This window comes from Gymnoscopelus braueri, assembly GCF_963280865.1.
Source record: "Gymnoscopelus braueri genome assembly, contig: SCAFFOLD_389, whole genome shotgun sequence".
In the NCBI taxonomy this organism is placed as follows: Eukaryota; Metazoa; Chordata; class Actinopteri; order Myctophiformes; family Myctophidae; genus Gymnoscopelus; species Gymnoscopelus braueri.
In genome coordinates, this window is record NW_027660790.1 from 42,743 (window position 1) to 50,690 (window position 7,948).

Genomic DNA, 7,948 nt, shown 5'->3' on the forward strand with positions numbered 1-7,948 from the left:
CTGGATTTTCTTCATGCATCTCTCATCTAATGATCCTTCAATTTCTGTATTATTAAGGTTTCGAGGCCTATCAGGCTCTCGAAGCCTTATTGCATCTCTTGCCTTTCTTCTTCCGCCGTTTTTGGCAGTTCTGGCCTAACCGCGTGGTCACTTTTTACGAAACTCGGCAATATGGTAGAGGGCTATGCCAAACGGCGAAGAAACGAAACTCACAACTATCGGCCAAAGGGTGGCGCTATTTTACTCAATTGACTTTGAACAGGTACAACTCATGCCCTGTTTGACCCACATCCATGACACTTCGATACACACATGCGTCTCCTCATGCCTAACAACTTTCACACTCTGACTTTTGACCTCTGACCTTTAGATCTCCCACCATTTCGAATGATATGAAAAGCAGTTAAAATCAAACTCCTCCTGGGATTTTTGAGCAATCTGCACAAAACATTTTACACATGAACTTTGGACCTATACCGACAGACGTGAGCAAGCGGATTTTCCATACGTGAAAACGTTAAGCTTTTATGAGCCAATGAATATTGCAGTTTTATGAAAATTATTCGTCTGCCCCTAACACATATACATGAAGACTCACATTTGTTTGAAACTTTGCAATATTGTAGAGGGTCATTCCAAGTATCACTGAAACCAATCTTACTCCAATTGGTCAAAGGGGGGCGCTATAGCAATTTTTTTTAAATGCAAACTTTAAACAGGCAAAAGTCATGCCTCGTTTGGCCGACAGCCGTGAAACTTGCTTACACATGTGCCTTGACTCATGAGGAACATATCTATCACTTTGACCAGTAAGCTCCGCCCTTAGATTGTCTGCAATTTTGAGCAGTTTGAAAAACATTTAAACCCAGGATTTCTGAGCAATTTGCGTGAAAGTGTGTCGTGTGTGAAGTCCCTTTTCACCAGTTCAGGTCTGTTGGTCCAATAGCTTGATCGCTTAATCATTTGTCTTGAAACCACAGGGTCGCCTGTTCAAATCCCACCTCATGCAGACTTCATCTCAATTGCATTGCACACGACATGACTGTATCAATGAATAAACTTGCAATTGTTAAATGAAACGCTTATTGAGAGTAGTTATTGTCAATGTATGACGTATTTCATTCCCTCTTTTGTTTTGTTTTGTTGGATTCTCCTTTTTCACTAACTAAGGCTGTGGATTGAATAGCTTGATCAGTTCAGTGTTAGCCTCATGTACCGGAGGTCCACGGTTCAAACCCCACTCATCACAGTTTACATTTAAATTGCATTGTACATAACATATGACCCTGTTAATTCAGACATGTGCAATTTTTAAACAATAACATGAAATGCTTTTGAGAGTAGTTGTTTTTTATGTATGACATACTTTCTTGTGAAAATAGCCGATCTACAATCTCACACCTTTTTAGATAGCAACGCATTGTGAGCTTGTAGTTCGACTATTTTCACTAGTTTCCATTCCGAGGACAGAAAAAAAAAATCTTTATTGGTTAATGTTTTGTGAACCAGTGATCTAGAGTAGTTATCGTCCTGTCTATCCAGTAGCTCAGTCAGTACTGGGGCCATAGCTGAGTGGTTAGTGAGCCCGCCTACGGAGCCAGAGGCCCTGGTTGCCCCAGGTACGATTCCAGGCCAGGCCAGCAAATGTGTCGATGAAATGAAATGTGTCCCTGAGCAAGACTCTTAACCCCTAATTGGTCACAGGCCCTCATTGGAAACAAGGCCGCAAGGACTTTCATGAACGGACCTGTTAAAGGAACTAGCCTTATCCTTTACACTGTCTAACCGCAAGTCTGTAGGTCCCTGGTTCAAACCCCAATTTAACCAGTTTGAAAAACATTTTAACCCAGGATTTCTGAGCAATTTGCGTGAAAGTCTGCCAAATCTGTGAGCTCCTTTTCACCAATTCAGGTCTGTTGGTCCAATGGCTTAATCATCTGCCTTGAAACCACAGGGTTGCCGGTTCAAATCCCACCTCATGCAGACTTCACCTCAATTGCATTGCACACAACATGACTGTATCAATGAATAAACGTGCAATTGTTAAATGAAACGCTTATTGAGAGTAGTTATTTTCAATGTATGATGTACTTCATTCTCTCTTTTGTTTTGTTTTGTTGGATTCTCCTTTTTCACTGATTAAGACTGTGGATTGAATAGCTTGATCAGTACAGTGTTAGCCTCATGTGCCGAAGGTCCACGGTTCAAACCCCACTCATCAGAGTTTACATTTGAATTGCATTGTACAAAACATGACCCTGATAATTCAGACATGTGCAATTTTTAAACAATAACATGAAATTTATTGGTAAATGTTATGTGAACCAGTGATCTAGAGTAGTTAGCGTCCTGTCTATCCAATAGCTCAGTCAGTACTGCGGCCATAGCTGAGTGGTTAGTGAGCCCGCCTACGGAGCCAGAGGCCCTGGTTGCCCCAGGTACGATTCCAGGCCAGGCCAGCAAATGTGTCGATGAAATGAAATGTGTCCCTGAGCAAGACTCTTAACCCCTAATTGCTCACAGGCCCTCATTGGAAACAAGGCCGCAAGGACTTTCATGAACGGACCTGTTAAAGGAATTGTCCTTATCCTTTACACTGTCTAACCGCAAGTCTGTAGGTCCCTGGTTCAAACCCCAATTTAACCAGTCCAAATATAATTTACTGAACAAAAATCATGACTTTGTCAATTAATGCAAGTTCACTTCTTCTCACTCTGTCACTGCCTCTCTCTCACTCTGTCACTGCCTCTCTCTCACTCTGTCACTGTCTGTCTGTCTGTCTGTCTGTCTGCCTCTCTCTCACTCTGTCACTTTCTGTCTGTCTGTCTGTCTGTCTGTCTGTCTGTCTGTCTGCCTCTCTCTCACTCTGTCACTGTCTGTCTGTCTGTCTGTCTGTCTGTCTGTCTGTCTGTCTGTCTGTCTGTCTGTCTGTCTGCCTCTCTCTCACTCTGTCACTGTCTGTCTGTCTGTCTGTCTGCCTGTCTGCCTGTCTGCCTGTCTGCCTCTCTCTCACTCTGTCACTGTCTGCCTCTCTCTCACTCTGTCACTGTCTGCCTGTCTGCCTCTCTCTCAATCTGTCACTGTCTGCCTGTCTGCCTCTCTCTCACTCTGTCACTGTCTGACTGTCTGTCTGTCTGCCTGTCTGCCTCTCTCTCACTCTGTCACTGTCTGCCTGTCTGTCTGCCTCTCTCTCACTCTGTCACTGTCTGCCTGCCTGTCTGCCTGTCTGCCTCTCTCTCACTCTGTCACTGTCTGCCTCTCTCTCACTCTGTCACTGTCTGCCTGTCTGCCTCTCTCTCAGTCTGTCACTGTCTGCCTGTCTGACTCTCTCTCACTCTGTCACTGTCTGTCTGCCTGTCTTCCTGTCTGCCTCTCTCTCACTCTGTCACTGTCTGTCTGCCTCTCTCTCACTCTGTCACTGTCTGTCTGTCTGCCTGTCTGCCTGTCTGACTCTCTCTCACTCTGTCACTGTCTGCCTGTCTGCCTCTCTCTCACTCTGTCACTGTCTGCCTGTCTGCCTCTCTCTCACTCTGTCACTGTCTGCCTGTCTGCCTCTCTCTCACTCTGTCACTGTCTGCCTGTCTGCCTCTCTCTCACTCTGTCACTGTCTGCCTGTCTGCCTCTCTCTCACTCTGTGACTGTCTGTCTGCCTCTCTCTCACTCTGTCACTGTCTGCCTGTCTGCCTCTCTCTCACTCTGTCACTGTCTGTCACAACATCTGAAGTGAACTGAGCTCCTGACCTCTGGTAGTTGAGTATAGCAGCATTCTTTTGTTATTTAGCAAGCTGCTAGTAGTGGTACCCTAAGTGCTTTTCTATTAGTATTATATTATTAGCTTGTGTGGTAGTCTGTAGTTTATAGTTGTATTGTTTGTGTGCTTCAAGCAGTAGGCTATTGGCACTTTGTAGTAGTACAAGTAGTTTCACCCTGTATAGGCCACTTGATTGCCTTGTGAAGTGTGTGGTTTAGCCAGCACAGCTCAAGGGATAAGTAGGCAGGTTGAGAGTATTCTCTTCAGTGTGTAACCAACATCTGAAGTGAACTGAGCTCCTGACCTCTGGTAGTTGAGTATAGCAGCATTCTTTTGTTATTTAGCAAGCTGCTAGTAGTGGTACCCTAAGTGCTTTTCTATTAGTATTATATTATTAGCTTGTGTGGTAGTCTGTAGTTTATAGTTGTATTGTTTGTGTGCTTCAAGCAGTAGGCGATTGGCACTTTGTAGTAGTACAAGTAGTTTCACCCTGTATAGGCCACTTGATTGCCTTGTGAAGTGTGTGGTTTAGCCAGCACAGCTCAAGGGATAAGTAGGCAGGTTGAGAGTATTCTCTTCAGTGTGTAACCAACATCTGAAGTGAACTGAGCTCCTGACCTCTGGTAGTTGAGTATAGCAGCATTCTTTTGTTATTTAGCAAGCTGCTAGTAGTGGTACCCTAAGTGCTTTTCTATTAGTATTATATTATTAGCTTGTGTGGTAGTCTGTAGTTTATAGTTGTATTGTTTGTGTGCTTCAAGCAGTAGGCGATTGGCACTTTGTAGTAGTACAAGTAGTTTCACCCTGTATAGGCCACTTGATTGCCTTGTGAAGTGTGTGGTTTAGCCAGCACAGCTCAAGGGATAAGTAGGCAGGTTGAGAGTATTCTCTTCAGTGTGTAACCAACATCTGAAGTGAACTGAGCTCCTGACCTCTGGTAGTTGAGTATAGCAGCATTCTTTTGTTATTTAGCAAGCTGCTAGTAGTGGTACCCTAAGTGCTTTTCTATTAGTATTATATTATTAGCTTGTGTGGTAGTCTGTAGTTTATAGTTGTATTGTTTGTGTGCTTCAAGCAGTAGGCGATTGGCACTTTGTAGTAGTACAAGTAGTTTCACCCTGTATAGGCCACTTGATTGCCTTGTGAAGTGTGTGGTTTAGCCAGCACAGCTCAAGGGATAAGTAGGCAGGTTGAGAGTATTCTCTTCAGTGTGTAACCAACATCTGAAGTGAACTGAGCTCCTGACCTCTGGTAGTTGAGTATAGCAGCATTCTTTTGTTATTTAGCAAGCTGCTAGTAGTGGTACCCTAAGTGCTTTTCTATTAGTATTATATTATTAGCTTGTGTGGTAGTCTGTAGTTTATAGTTGTATTGTTTGTGTGCTTCAAGCAGTAGGTGATTGGCACTTTGTAGTATTACAAGTAGTTTCACCCTGTATAGGCCACTTGATTGCCTTGTGAAGTGTGTGGTTTAGCCAGCACAGCTCAAGGGATAAGTAGGCAGGTTGAGAGTATTCTCTTCAGTGTGTAACCAACATCTGAAGTGAACTGAGCTCCTGACCTCTGGTAGTTGAGTATAGCAGCATTCTTTTGTTATTTAGCAAGCTGCTAGTAGTGGTACCCTAAGTGCTTTTCTATTAGTATTATATTATTAGCTTGTGTGGTAGTCTGTAGTTTATAGTTGTATTGTTTGTGTGCTTCAAGCAGTAGGCTATTGGCACTTTGTAGTAGTACAAGTAGTTTCACCCTGTATAGGCCACTTGATTGCCTTGTGAAGTGTGTGGTTTAGCCAGCACAGCTCAAGGGATAAGTAGGCAGGTTGAGAGTATTCTCTTCAGTGTGTAACCAACATCTGAAGTGAACTGAGCTCCTGACCTCTGGTAGTTGAGTATAGCAGCATTCTTTTGTTATTTAGCAAGCTGCTAGTAGTGGTACCCTAAGTGCTTTTCTATTAGTATTATATTATTAGCTTGTGTGGTAGTCTGTAGTTTATAGTTGTATTGTTTGTGTGCTTCAAGCAGTAGGCTATTGGCACTTTGTAGTAGTACAAGTAGTTTCACCCTGTATAGGCCACTTGATTGCCTTGTGAAGTGTGTGGTTTAGCCAGCACAGCTCAAGGGATAAGTAGGCAGGTTGAGAGTATTCTCTTCAGTGTGTAACCAACATCTGAAGTGAACTGAGCTCCTGACCTCTGGTAGTTGAGTATAGCAGCATTCTTTTGTTATTTAGCAAGCTGCTAGTAGTGGTACCCTAAGTGCTTTTCTATTAGTATTATATTATTAGCTTGTGTGGTAGTCTGTAGTTTATAGTTGTATTGTTTGTGTGCTTCAAGCAGTAGGCTATTGGCACTTTGTAGTAGTACAAGTAGTTTCACCCTGTATAGGCCACTTGATTGCCTTGTGAAGTGTGTGGTTTAGCCAGCACAGCTCAAGGGATAAGTAGGCAGGTTGAGAGTATTCTCTTCAGTGTGTAACCAACATCTGAAGTGAACTGAGCTCCTGACCTCTGGTAGTTGAGTATAGCAGCATTCTTTTGTTATTTAGCAAGCTGCTAGTAGTGGTACCCTAAGTGCTTTTCTATTAGTATTATATTATTAGCTTGTGTGGTAGTCTGTAGTTTATAGTTGTATTGTTTGTGTGCTTCAAGCAGTAGGCTATTGGCACTTTGTAGTAGTACAAGTAGTTTCACCCTGTATAGGCCACTTGATTGCCTTGTGAAGTGTGTGGTTTAGCCAGCACAGCTCAAGGGATAAGTAGGCAGGTTGAGAGTATTCTCTTCAGTGTGTAACCAACATCTGAAGTGAACTGAGCTCCTGACCTCTGGTAGTTGAGTATAGCAGCATTCTTTTGTTATTTAGCAAGCTGCTAGTAGTGGTACCCTAAGTGCTTTTCTATTAGTATTATATTATTAGCTTGTGTGGTAGTCTGTAGTTTATAGTTGTATTGTTTGTGTGCTTCAAGCAGTAGGCTATTGGCACTTTGTAGTAGTACAAGTAGTTTCACCCTGTATAGGCCACTTGATTGCCTTGTGAAGTGTGTGGTTTAGCCAGCACAGCTCAAGGGATAAGTAGGCAGGTTGAGAGTATTCTCTTCAGTGTGTAACCAACATCTGAAGTGAACTGAGCTCCTGACCTCTGGTAGTTGAGTATAGCAGCATTCTTTTGTTATTTAGCAAGCTGCTAGTAGTGGTACCCTAAGTGCTTTTCCCTGTCTGTCTGTGTGCCTCTCTCTCACTCTGTCACTCTCTTCCTGTCTGTCTGCCTGTCTGCCTCTCTCTCACTCTCTCACTGTGTGCCTGTCTGTCTGTCTGGGGAGAGGGAGAGAGGGAGAGAGGGAGAGAGGGGAGAGGGAGAGAGGGAGAGAGAGACAGAGGGGGAGAGGGAGAGAGAGAGAGAGGGGGGAGAGGGAGAGAGGGAGAGAGGGGGAGAGAAGGAGAGAGGGAGAGAGGGGGAGAGGGGGAGAGAGAGAGAGAGAGAGGGAGAGGAGATAGTCTGCCTGCCTCTTCCTGTCTCTGCCTTATCCCTCGAAACCGCTTATTGCTGCTTGCAGCTATATTTATTATTATTATTGTCTCCGCCAGGCCGAAAGGCATGGCGAGAGAGTATGTTTTACCCCCTGTCCGTCCGTCCGTGTGTGTGTCTGTGTGTCCGTCCGCCCATCTGTCTGTGAGCAGCTAATCTCAGGCACCGCTGGCCCGGTCGCTGCGAAACTGTGCACACACACTCCCTGGATGCCAATCAGAACCTCTGCCCCACATTTTTCACATGGGCCTGTTATAGCGCCACCAGGAGGCCGATTTGTGCAAAACCCATTTACTCCTACAGATTTTATCCGTCATGCAAATCGGTACACAGTATCTCTATAGTCATGTGATCAACACGGATCTGTCCGATTGGTTGGCTTCCAAATTTGCAGGATTGGTCAGTTTTGAACAAAATGCCTCAAATCATGAACGCAGCTTGCGCTTTCCGTGCAATTTCACATGCACATTCCCACTAGGCCGAGGAAGAAATGCCACCCTTTTCACATTGGCCTGTTATAGCGCCACCAGCAGGTATAATTTAGCAAAACAAATTTTTGGAACAAAATGCCTCAAATCATGAATGCAAGGTCCGATTGCCGTGAAAGGCCCAAGAAGAAATGGCACCCTTTTCACATAGGCCTATTATAGCGCCACCAGGAGGCCACAATAACCTACC